General features: G+C 35.9%; 1 long non-coding RNA gene across 1 annotated transcript; it reads right to left on the reverse strand.

Annotated features, from left to right (window-relative positions):
• Positions 1 to 4,006: 4,006 nt before the first annotated feature.
• LOC144373861 (uncharacterized) lies at positions 4,007 to 10,223 on the reverse strand. The gene is made up of 2 exons (XR_013433399.1): positions 8,186 to 10,223; positions 4,007 to 5,763 (listed from the first exon to the last, which is right to left on the reverse strand). It is a non-coding gene; the product is annotated as an uncharacterized LOC144373861 (long non-coding RNA).
• Positions 10,224 to 13,002: the final 2,779 nt, after the last annotated feature.

The following is a 13,002-nucleotide window of genomic DNA, read 5'->3' on the forward strand; positions in this document are numbered from 1 at the left end:
GTTCGATTCCCAGCACTGAAAAACAGACAAACAAAAAACCTTCCAGACTAAGAGACAACTGGCCTATGAGAGAGAACCTTTGAGGTGCAGGGTTAAAGGTGTGTATAGGGAAGAACAGATCACCCAGGAGATGACCTCCATGGTTAGGGAGGTAGAGGAAATGTCAAGAAAACCTTTATAAACAAGCTGGCCTCTTGCAAGTGGAGGCCTATTTTAGAGTGAGTTTTGTCTCACTTTCGAGTAGAAAAACACTAGGTGGAGAGTCCAGGGGGATTTAAGTCTCCACGCTATCACCGAGAAGCTGTGCAACCTCAATCCACTCTCTTAACTACCTGGAGATTTAGTTGTCTTAACTAGAAAAACAAGTACATTGGACTCACTGATCTCTGACATTTCTGTTACAGGATTTAAGACTCACATTTAAAATCTTCTCTGCTGCTATTTACTTTAATAGGCCTCCCTAGTGATCTTAAGCAGCTTACAATCATGGCTTTGGAGGGGAAAACCACATTTATTCAAGCTACTTTGTTTTGTGGCATTGTGAGCTGTGTGCCCATTCTAATCAACATTTTCATGATTATGCTTTTGCATTTGAATCGTGCTACTGACACATAAAATAAGTCAAGTAGATATTCTTCTCTGCACCACGTTATTATCAGCAGCACTTCCATTTTATAGATGAAAACACTAAGAGTCAGAAAGAATGAAAAACTTGCATAACATAGCTTGATAAGTGAAATGGGATTGAGATAACGACGTGCTTTCTGAACACAGCTTGCAGAGCCCGGGTTCCGACTGGGGACGCAGGTCTTTATCACCTCTAGGACAGAATGCGGGAATTTTCCTTTCTGGAGAATTTCTTTGAAAATCATCTCAATACAACAATTCTTACAGAATGTAAGAGTACAACTTCTTTGACACAATCTCTGGGGAACCGATCACGTTCTTTTCTCTGATGGCACTGGTCTTATTGGAAGAGCAGAGTCTGAAATCAGTTATTTCATTCCAAAACAAGATAGTAACTAGTTTAAACCTTTTTCAAATTTACTTGAATGGGAACAAAACACTCTGTCTTTTGATTTTTTTCTCCCCCTTCTGAATGGCATTTTATCAAAAACTGAAGAAGGACATTGACGATTCTTGCTGTTTCAAATATTTCCTAAGTTGTTAGCCTCAGAATTAGGACTCTCATATGGTTTGATGTTTTGTTTTGTTTTCCTGTTGAAGACAGAGGAAAACAACCAATGATAAAACCTAATTTGGGGCTTAGCGGATCATTTCAGTGCACACAGCTTTTACATTGATCCTGATCCCAAGATCAATGGCTATTGTCCACTGAATGAAAAAAAATACATATTTTTCACTGATGCAATCTGTTTCTGAGTATATTGTTTAGGTTCAAGAACTGTATCAGCTCTTCTACCCTCTACTCTCAGTCTCTTCTCTGTTCAGCAATCTCAAGTCTCTACCTTCTTATTGGAGTTTAGATTTTTGAATAAATTCAATTTTCTAAATACATTTGGTTTTAATTTCCCTCAGTGAAATTTTAAAAATATATTTTTAAATAACCACAATTTTTTTTTGCATGCATACATAACCATACTTAGACACAAAAACATATTAGCTTTACTTTGGTCACCTTTAAATGGAATCCTTGTGAGCGTCTTGTTTTTCTGCATTTTCTTATTCATTTACCTATAAATATGGTTTATATTTATTAAAACATGGGTAAATATTTCAATGCACTCACAATACATCAATATTGTTTTTGCCAGCTATTGTAGTTTGGATCTGGAATATCAGCCAAAGGCTCATGTGTTGAAGGTTAGGTGGTGGCAATGTTGGGAGGTGGTGGACTTTAGGAGGTGGGGCCTAGTTGGAGAAGCAGGTCACTAGAAGCATGTCCTGAAAAGGTATATTTTGTCTCTGGCTCCTCTTTACATTCTCTGTGCCCTCTGGTTGCCAGGAGATGAGCGGCCTTGCTCTATCACATGCTTCCCACCATGATATTCTGCTTCACTATTAACCTAGAAACAATGGGGCCAACCAACAATAGACTGCAACCTCTGAAACGCTGAGAAAAATAAGCTTCTCCTGCTTTAAGTGATTTGTTTTCTCATGTAGTTTGTCATAGCAATGGAAAGCTGGCTAACATGCCAGTATTTTGATTTAATTCTTTATGTGGTTACATATGTTTCTCTATTATGTTATTATTTCTTAGTTGATTTTCTTTCTTGATTAAAATTGTATCCTCAACCATAAGATTACACATGTAATCTGCTGGACTTTCTAAGATTAAAAAAAATTTACATTTGTCTTTTATTTATCTGAAATTTGTATGTGGTGAAATTTTATTATTTTCCCAAATAGAGTACCATCACTATTCCTTACTTTTAAAGTTTTTTATTGAGAAATAATATTCGCACATCTTTATGGATACATTTTGATAACTCAACACATGTATACAACAACATGTATTCTTTGGTTAATAACCAAATCAGGATAATGAGCATTTCTATCTACTCAAATATTAATCATTTTTATGTGCTGGGAATTTCATACTCTTCTACTCATTTTGTTTTAAGCAATAGCAAATGCTTCTGTGCTATAGAAAAAAAAACAGAACAAATTATTCCTCTGTATCTGTGTTTTGATGTCCCCTATTAAACTTCTTTGCCTCCCCACCACTGTTCTTCTCAGTCTCTAGTGACCACTATTCCAACTTATTCTTATATGAGACTAACTTTTTAGTTTCACAATGGGAACATGTGATATTTGTCTTTTTGTATCTGGCTTATTTTGTTGAACATAATGACCTCTGGTTCTATCCATGTTGCTGCAAATGATAGGACTTCATTTTTATGGCAGAATAATATTTTCTTGTGTTTTTATGTCACATTTTCTTTTCCCATCATCCATAGATGGGCATCTAGGTTGTCTTCATATTGTAGTTATTGTAAATAGTGCTGCAATAAGAATGGGAGAACAGCATCATTTCTTTAAAAAAATCATTATTTTCCCACCAGATTGGAATGCCACTATTTTCATGTATTTAATTCCTTCATACACCAAGATCTATTTCTAAGTTTTTAATTATCTTTCAATGATTTGTTTTATTTATTTTATTTTACCAATGTAGGACAACTTCCTGAATTTTATCAAATTTCATAATAATCTTAGCCTTTCTCAGATATTTATTCTTCTTTACAAATGTTAAGATGATTCCTCCATTCCATCTCCTCAAAACAAAAATAAGTAGTTAAATTGATATTCTGGAGTAATATCAAGCCATCTCACTCAAGAACATGGTACAGCTTTCAGTTTGACCAGATTTCTGTCTTTCATCTGATACTTCTCTGGTATATATACAGAACCTCTTATGTCAAATTTATTTTTAAGAACTATAATTTTTATCATCTGTAGATGAAATAGTTTCTCATTTCTTCTAGTTGGTTATAGCTAGCATATAGAAATTCTATTACTTTTTATATTTATTTTGTATTAAGCTACCCTATTGATCACTTTTTATACTATTAGTTTTATTAAACTTCTTTGTTATATATGTATGTTATGGTTTAGATGTAAGGTGTTAAGTGTGAGATAATGCAGGAAGGTTTAGAGGTGAAATGATCAGGTTACAAGAGCATTAACCCATCAGTGAATTAATCCCCTGATAGGAATTAACTGAGTGGTAACTGAAGGTACATAGGGTGTGGCTGCAGGAGGTGTGTCATTGGGGGCCTGCCATAGGGGTATATGTTTTGTGTGTGCGAGTCTCTCTCCTCTTCATGGTGTGATGTCTTGAGCTGCTTCCCTCCACTACACTCTGTTGCCATGATGTTCAGCTCACCTTGAGCCCCAAGGAATGAAGCCCATGTCCATGGACTGAGACCTCTAGAACTGTGAGCCCCCAAATAATCTTTGCCTCCTCTAAAATTGTCCTTGTCAGGTCTTTTAGTCACAGCAATGAAATAGCTGACTAAAACACACACACACACACACATAATTGGTATAATCAATAAAAGTAAATTTTATTTTTTGTAATATTTGTTTCATTTTCTTTCATCCTTGAAAATAAATGCTGAGTTTCATGGGAGAGTGAAGGTGGTGTTAGTTTTTGGTAACTTTATTATATTAAAGGAGTTTCCTTATGTGGGTTATACTTTTTAATTAAGATAGGCACCAAGATTTATCTGTTAATTTTTGAAATGTACTGAAATTATTGTATGATTCTTGTCCTTTAGCTGACATTCATAAATATTAGACAAGGAGCACCCTTCACATCCCTGGACTTAAGCCCCATGTGGACATAAAATATAGTTCCTTTGCTATATATCCAGATTCAAATAGATAGTATTAGAATAATAATATTTTCATATTTGTCTTGAGATAAAGATTGGTCTTTGGTATGTTTACTTTTCCCCTTTATTATTTTATAAAATTTTTGTTCTGAGGTTATAGTCATCTCAAAAAAGCAAATTGGTAAGAACATTCCTCTTCTAAATGATCTCGAATAGTCTTAATAATGTTGGAATTATCTGATTACTAAAATTCATTGGACAACTCGGGTTTGAAACTATGTGGCATATCTCTTATCAACTTTATAAGCTCACCTTTTATAATTGGTTTAGCTTTCCTGCTGCTTCTTGGGTCAGAGTTGGTACTTTATATTTTGCTATTTAAGCAATCATTTTAAACCAAATGGAAATAAAATTATAGTTTATCAAAGTTTGTGGAATGCATCTTAAGTATTTCTTAGAGGAAAGTTTATACCATTAAACTTTTTTTTAGAAGGTAAAGTCAAGGGCAGGCTTCTGCAATCTGGTGCAGTCTTTGTCTCTGGATTCCTCTATTCTTTGTATTCATATCTGGGCTTTTTCTCTTATGCTTAGGAGCCCTAGGTTTCCATGCTACACGGGGAGAGCATTGGTCACCCTGAAATCCAGGAAATGAGTTAAGATTACTAAGAAGAGGGAGCAAGATGGCAGATTAGAGGCAAGAGGCAACATTTCTCCTAGCTTGGCTGCTCAGAACTCAAGTTCTAGCCCTGAGTTTATCAATCATCCATGGTGGACGATTGTGGGACAGCTGCATGGTGGAGCCAACAGAAACTGGAAACAGAAATCTGTGAGTTTGCAGCTAGGTCTGTGTGGGTCTGTCTGAGCCTAGCAAACCCATGAAAAATCAGGCACTGGGAGCATTTTGACCAGGTGAACACAGGTTAGAGAGGCTGAAGAGAGCCCAGCCCTCCCCAACCCTGTGAGTCCTGTGGCGAGCGGGTTGACAAGTTGGAAGGGTGGGTGTGAGGGCCCCCACTGGGTTCCCAGAGGGTCCACCTGGGCCTGCGCTTTCTAGGTCATGGCACCAGACGGTGGCCCACACTCTCTCCAATCTGGCATTCACCTGTTCTGGGGTCTCCAGGACCCGCCAGGTCTAGTAGTAGTCCAACACCCACAAGTGCCCTCTGGCCCCCAGTATCCTGTAGCTTAGTGGTGGTGCAGAGTCCTGCATGCCAGGGTCCTGCTTCCCTGTGAAATTTGGCCAGAAAAGCACACACTTTTGCCACCAGCTGCGGGACTCAGCATGGGGGCCCTGAGCCACCTGACCCTCTAGATGTGGCCAACCAGGCTCATAGATGTGGCCATCAGTGTCACTACCCACTTGCGTTGCAGCTTCTCCAGCATGCCACTGGCCTCCAGGTCCACAGCCCTCCTGCCCAAGCCGATCTCCCAAGAAGGGAAATATAAAGTTTTCATCTCCAACCTTCAACAAAGAAAACAACACAATAAAAAGGAAAGACTTGACAATCCATGACCCACACTTGGTTCAAATATCAAGAAGAAACAAGAAAATAAGGTGGGCACAGCAAACACATATTCTCACTAACAATTTTATCTTACATAGAGGAACCAACTCCTTAATTTCTTACATTTCACCAAGATTTTTGTTGTGGTGGTGGTTGTAGTTCTGGTTTTGATTTTGGATATATATATATATATATATATATATATATATATATATATATTAGTGTGTACTGGCTGATTCAAGGACTCCTACGTGTATTCATATTTGCTTCTCTCCTCATTTCTAGTTTTCTTTTCTTTTTTCCTTCTTTTAAGGGTATAATTTTCCCATGCTCTGAATTTTGAGGGTTAGGGTTTTTGATTAGCATATTTTGATTTTGATTTGTATTGTCTTTGCTATTACTCTATGTCCCTTGTTTCTCTCTCTCTCTTTTTTTTCTATTTCTGACCCTCAAATTCCACTTTATTTCTCCTCCTTTATACTCATCTATTTTTCTTCCTCTTCCACATTAACAACAGTCCTAAATTACCACTGCATCTGCCCTACTCACCTTTTCAAATTGCAAACACTTTTCTGACCCCCTCTCTCTTCTTATTTCCTCTTACTCAACTCTATCCTTAACACTTCTTAATACTAGTTGAGGTATATAACCTCCATCCCTACCACCAGTGTTACAGCAGTAGTTAATATAGCAGAAGTCATAGACAACACCTATTATTTGATTTTAAGCTAGACATAATACATGTTGATTTACTGTTTTTACTGATGGAAATTGCTGATCCTACAATCTTTATATATTGTACCAATTAATACTAGATATCAAAATAGGAACTAAGGACTTAGTCTACTGTTATATATTGTTTGCATAGATTGTTGCTATCATTGCCCCCCACCATCTGTGAGGTACTAGTAATATAGAAGGACACTATGAACTTTAAAGGTAGAAATGCTAGAGCATCAGATCCATCCAAATAGATGGGTAGACACACAAACAATATGAAACAGCAAGGGAAAAAACCATCCCAAACAACACAGACTACCTCAACAATAGACTCCATTGACACACAGTGGAGGAAATGTCAGAGATGGGATTATAAAGTTCATAGTTAAACTGATTTATAAGGTAAAAGATAAAATAAGAACAGAAATTAGAGAGAAAATACAAGAAGTGAAAGATCATTTTAATAAGACGATAGAAATCCTGAGGAAGAAATCAGTTGAAAATACTCAAAAAGAGGGAATCAATAAACCAAGTTAAAAATTTAATGGAAAGCATCACCAACAAACTAGACCACAGAAGACAGAGTTGGAAGACAGAGTTTCAGGTGATGAAGACAAAACATGTAATCTTGAAAATAAAGTTGACCATGGAGAAAAGATGTTAAGAGATCATGAACAGAACTTCCAAGAAATATGAGGTAACATGAAAATACCAAACTAAAGATTTATCAGGATAGATGAAGGCTCAGAGAAACAAACCAACAAAATGAACAATCTTTTCAATGAAATAATATTAGAAAATTTCCCAACCTTAAAATGAAATGGAATATCAAACACAGGACGTGTACAGGACCCCAAATATACAAAATTACAACAGACCTACACCAAGGCACATTATTATGACAATGCCTAACACAGAGAATAAGGATAGAATTTTAAAGGCCCCTATAAAAAAGTGACAGGTAACATTTAGAGGGAAAACTAAAAAACATTTAGAGGGAAACTAATCTGGATCTCAGCTGATTTCTCAACTCAGAACCTCAAAGCCAAGAAGTCTTGGAATAATATATAGCAAGCTCTGAAAGAAAAATGATGCCAGTCAAGAATACTACTAGCACCAGCAGAATTAAGCTTCAGATTTAAAAATGAAATAAAAATTTTCCATGATAAACAAAAGTTAAAAGAATTCACAAACTATAAAGCTTCCTCTATAAAACATACTTAATAAAATGTTTCATGAAGAAGAAATGAAAAATAAAACTGAAAACCAGTAAAGAGAGAAAATACACTAGAAGAATAGTCAACCAAAGGAGAAACTAATTCAAATAAAAACCAAAAACAAATCAAAATGGCAGGAAATAAAAATCATTTACCCATAACATTGAATGTAAATGGCCTAAACTCATCAATATAAAGACAGACTGGCAGATTGGATTAAAACACAAGACCCAACAATATGTTGTCTCCATGAGATTTACTTCATAGGCAAAGACATCACTAGACTATAGGTAAAAGGATAAGTAAAAAACAAAAATAAAAAAAAATCATTCATATGGATATTATAAACAAGTAGGTTATTTTAGCCAGCTTTTTTGCCACTGTGACCAAAATACCTGAGCAGCACAACTGTAGAGGAGGAAAAGTTTATTTGGGTTCTCACCGTTTCAGAGGTCTCAGTCCATAGACAACAGGCTCCATTCTTCAGGGCTCAAGGTGAAGCAGGACATCATGGTGGATGAGTGTGGCAGAGGAAAGAAGCTCACCTGATGATCAGGAAGCAGAGAGACTCCATTTACCAGCTTATATTTATATCTCCATCCCATAGGCACAACCCCAATGACCCACCTCAGCCACACCCTATCTGCCTTCAGTTTCCACTCAGTTCATCCCATCACAGGATTAATTCACTGATTATATTAAAGCTCTCATAACCCAATGATTTCTCTTCTAAACCTTCTTGCATTGTCCCACACATAAGCTTTTGGGGTACACCTCACAACAAAACTGTAACGTTATGCCCCTAGCCTATAAAAGCTCATGACCATCTCATAATGCAAAATACATTTAGTCCATTTCAAAGAGTCTCCATAGTCTCAATAGTTCAAGGATTGCCCTAAAGTTCAAGTCCAAAATCTCCTCTGAGACTCAGGACAAGTTTGCATCATGAGCGTCTATAAAAATCAAAAGCTATTTACAAGTATCTAATATATAAAGGTTCATAGTAAACATTTCCATTCACAAAATTAGCAGCATAGAAAGAGAGAATAGGACCAAAGCAAGATTGAAATCCAGCTGGGCCAATAAGTCCTGTAGCTCCACTTCTAGCATCTGGGGCACATGGCATGGTGTTATTCTGTTCAACAGGTTTGGGTAGCTCCACCTCTCTATCCTTGTTGGTTGCAGTCCAAGTGGCCTTTCTGTTGGCTTCTCTATGCTCAATTCCTGAAGCTTTCCTTGTATGATGTCCAAGGCATTTCTTAATGGCATTTCTTAATGTTGGGGATCTTCTCTGCAGCTTTAGCTTTCTCCTCACAGGGGTTGCCCATCGGCACTCTGACCCTGCTTCACTTTGGCCACCCAGAACTTTCTTTGAAATCTTAGTGAAAGCCTCCATGATCTCCTAACTCTAGTATCCTACATTCCAGCAGAACTAGTACCATGTGGTTGACACCAAGATCTGCCACCATATCCAGCAGTAGCCAAGCCTCCAGGGACCCTGGCCACAGCAGTCTTAGAATGCCTGAGTAGCTGAATATGAGGAGAAAATTTCCCAGGCCTCCTTGTGCAAGAAGAATGCCTCACTGATTTCTTTCAAGAGAACTTTTACTGTATTTCCTTGAGCCTGAGATAGATATGATATTGCTAGCTCCTGAGATAATAACCTCAAACCATCCTTCTTATTGTCTCTGGGAAAGTCTTTAGCATTTCTTTAGTGGCATTAATCTCTTTAACAACTGCAACTTCTTTAGCCCCAATTTTACTCCTACCCTTCAAGTCCAAGTTTTTCAGATCCTCCTCCTCTGCTTTATGTTCCTGATTATCACAATAAACTTGGCTAAAAGCTGCCAGCAATATCCATGCCACTGCCTGAAAGCTATGCTACCTAGAAAATTTTTCTGCCAGATTAAAACATCCATCATTTTGAAAATCAGTTTCACAGAAAACCTCAGGACATAGGCAAAATGCAGACCACTTCTCATCTGGAACATAAGATGATCTATAATCCATATTCAAATAGAGTGTTCCTTATTTGAACACTCTTGAATCTTGTCTTCAGTGTCCACAGACACACTGACATTCAGGTCCTCTGACCTCTCACAAACCAGCCATTAAGCACTGCTTATGAAAACCCAAAGCATTTCCAGTTTGCAATTCTACACATCTCAAAATTCCTCAGATTTATTTTAAAAACTTCAACAGCTTCTGAACTACATGGTCAGTTTAATCACAGCAACGGCCCCACTCCTGGTACCAATTTCTATTTTAGTCAGCTTTTTCACTACTGTGACCAAAATATCTGACCAGCACAACTGTAGAGGAGGAAAAGTTTATTTGGGGGCTCACAATTTCAGAGGTCTCAGTCCATAAACAACAGGCTCCATTCCCCAGGGCTCAAAGTGAAGCAGGACATCGTGGTAGAATAATGTGGCAGAGAAACCATCTCATGTCATGATCGGGAAGCAGAAAGAGGGATTCCATTTGCCAGATTATATATATATATATATATATATATATATATATATATATATATATATATATATATATATATATATATATATATAATCTCCCAAAGGCACAACCCCAATGACCCACCTCCAGCCATATCCTATCTGCCTTCAGTTTCCACTCAGTTCATCCCATCACAGGATTAATTAATTGATTTAATTAGGGCTCTCATAACCAAATCATTTCTCCTCTAAAACTTCTTGCATTGTCTCAAATCTGAGCTTTTGGGTTATGCCTCACATCCACACCATAACATAGGGTTTCTATCCTCATATCAAATATAGTGGACTTCAAGCCAAAGTGAATCAGAAGGGGCCAAGAAGTTTATTTAATACTGCTTAAGGGAATTATATATCAATAAGACATAACAATCATAAATATTTACGCCCCAAACAGTGCAGCAACTACTTACATCAAACAAAGAATTCTCAACCTCAAGAATCAAATAGACCACAACACAATAATACTGGATGACTTTAGCACACTTCTCTCATCACTAGATCGATCCTCCAAACAAAAAATAAATAAAGAAGCTATAGATCTGAAAAATACAATTAATAATTTAGACTTAACAGATATATTTAGAATATTTTATCAATCAATGACTAAATATACTTTCTGATAGGCAGCATATGGATCCTTCTCCAAAATAAACCATATCTTAGGCCACAAAGCATCTTTTAGTAAATCCAAAAAATAGATTTAATACCTTGTATTCTATCATATCACAATGGAATGAAATTAGAAACCAATGATAAAATAAACGAATAAAAGCTCTCTAACACCTGGAGATGAAATAATATGTTATTGATGAAAATGTCTAGTAGAAGAAATCATGGATGAAATAAAAAATACTGAGAGGTAAATGAGAATAGTGACACAACTTATCAAATTCTCTGGGATACTAAAGGCCCAGAAAAAGAAGAAAAAAACAATAGCAAAGGGAGTAGAAGACAGGAAGTAGTTAAAATCAGAGCCAAAAATCAAAAAAATTGAAACAAACAAACAAAAAACAACAAAAAAATAAATCAACAAAACAGAAAGTGGGTTCTTTGAAAAAATAATTAAAATTAATAAACTCCTAACCAAGCTAATGATGAAAAAGAGAAAACTCAAATCACTGAAATTCATGATGAAAAAGAAAATATCACCACAGACACTATTGAAATATAGACAATAATCAGAAACTACCTTGAAAATTTATACTCCAATAAAATAGAAAATTATGAAGACATTGACAAATTTCTAGAGACATATCACCTACCCAAATTGAAACAAGAGGACATAGAAAATTTAAACAGATCAATTTCACGCAATGAAATTGAAGATGCCATCAAAAGCCTACCAACAAAGAAAAGCCATTTGCTGGTAAATGGATGGAACTGGAGAATATCATTCCAAGTGAAATAAGAAGTCCAAAAAACCAATGTTTCTGAATGTTCTCTCTGATATGTGGATGATAACCCATGCCAAAGAGGGTAGGGAAGAGAAGAATAGAAGTAGAATTTCACTGGATTACACAGAGGGGAATGAAGGGAAGGGAGGGGATATGGGACTAGGGAACACAGTAGAATGAATTGATACAACTTTTCTTTTCTCATATATGAATACATGACCAAAATCATCAACAAGTCAAATACTGCAGTACATAAAAAGGATAATGGCACAACCAAATGGTATTTATCTTTGGAATGAAGATTGATTTACCATTTAATGGATGAATGGGAGAAAAAGTAATCTGATTACTTCAATAGATACAGAAAAAGCAATGACCAAAATTAAATATCTATTCAGGAAAAACATAATTTAACTTGGATATGGAGAAAACTTACAGAACCTGATAAAAAGCACTTATTTAACCCCCATACAAGTATCAAATTTAATAGTAAAACTAAATGTTTCCCTCTAGCAACATCAGCATAAATCTCAGGAATGAGGCAAAGATGTCCTCTCTCACATTTTTATTCAGCACTGTTCTGGAAGTCCTGGATAGTGAGATAGGAATGGAAAAATGAAAGCAAAGTGACTGGAAAGAATAAAAACAAAACTGTAATCACAGACACCAAGATTTTTCATGTAGAAAATACCAAAGATTTAAAAAGAAAGAAACCCCTTTCAAAACTGAAATAAACTTTTCAAGATACAGGTAAATTGCCAAAAATTAAATTGTATTCCTGTATACTAAAAGAGATTAATAGGAATTTTAAATAAAAATTGTTAATTAAAACACACACACACACACACACACACACACACACACACTCAGTTATGGGCTTAAAATGCAACAGTGGTGAAGCTCTTTCCAAGCAGGCACAAGCTGTGGGTTGAGTCCCCAGAACTGCAAAACATAAAAAGTAAAATAAAAATAAAAAACCAAACAAAAACCAGCCAGATAGATAGATAGATAGATAGATAGATAGATAGATACATAGATAGATAGATAGATATAGTATGTATGTAACAAATTACCTTCAGGAACTCTGAAAAATCAGAAAATACTGATGAAAAATTAAAAACCCAAATAAATGGAGAGATATATCATGTTCATGGATTGAAAAGATTTAATTCTGTTAAAATGTCAATATTTTTCCCACAATTTGAATTATAGTTTCAATGCAATCTCCATCAAAACCCCAGCATGCTTTCATGTTTAAAGCCCAAAAGTGATTCTAAAATATAAATATAAATACATAAACACACACACACACACACACACACACACACAATAGAATTGAAGCGCCAAATTAATTT

This window comes from Ictidomys tridecemlineatus, unplaced genomic scaffold, assembly GCF_052094955.1.
Source record: "Ictidomys tridecemlineatus isolate mIctTri1 unplaced genomic scaffold, mIctTri1.hap1 Scaffold_517, whole genome shotgun sequence".
In the NCBI taxonomy this organism is placed as follows: domain Eukaryota; kingdom Metazoa; phylum Chordata; class Mammalia; order Rodentia; family Sciuridae; genus Ictidomys; species Ictidomys tridecemlineatus.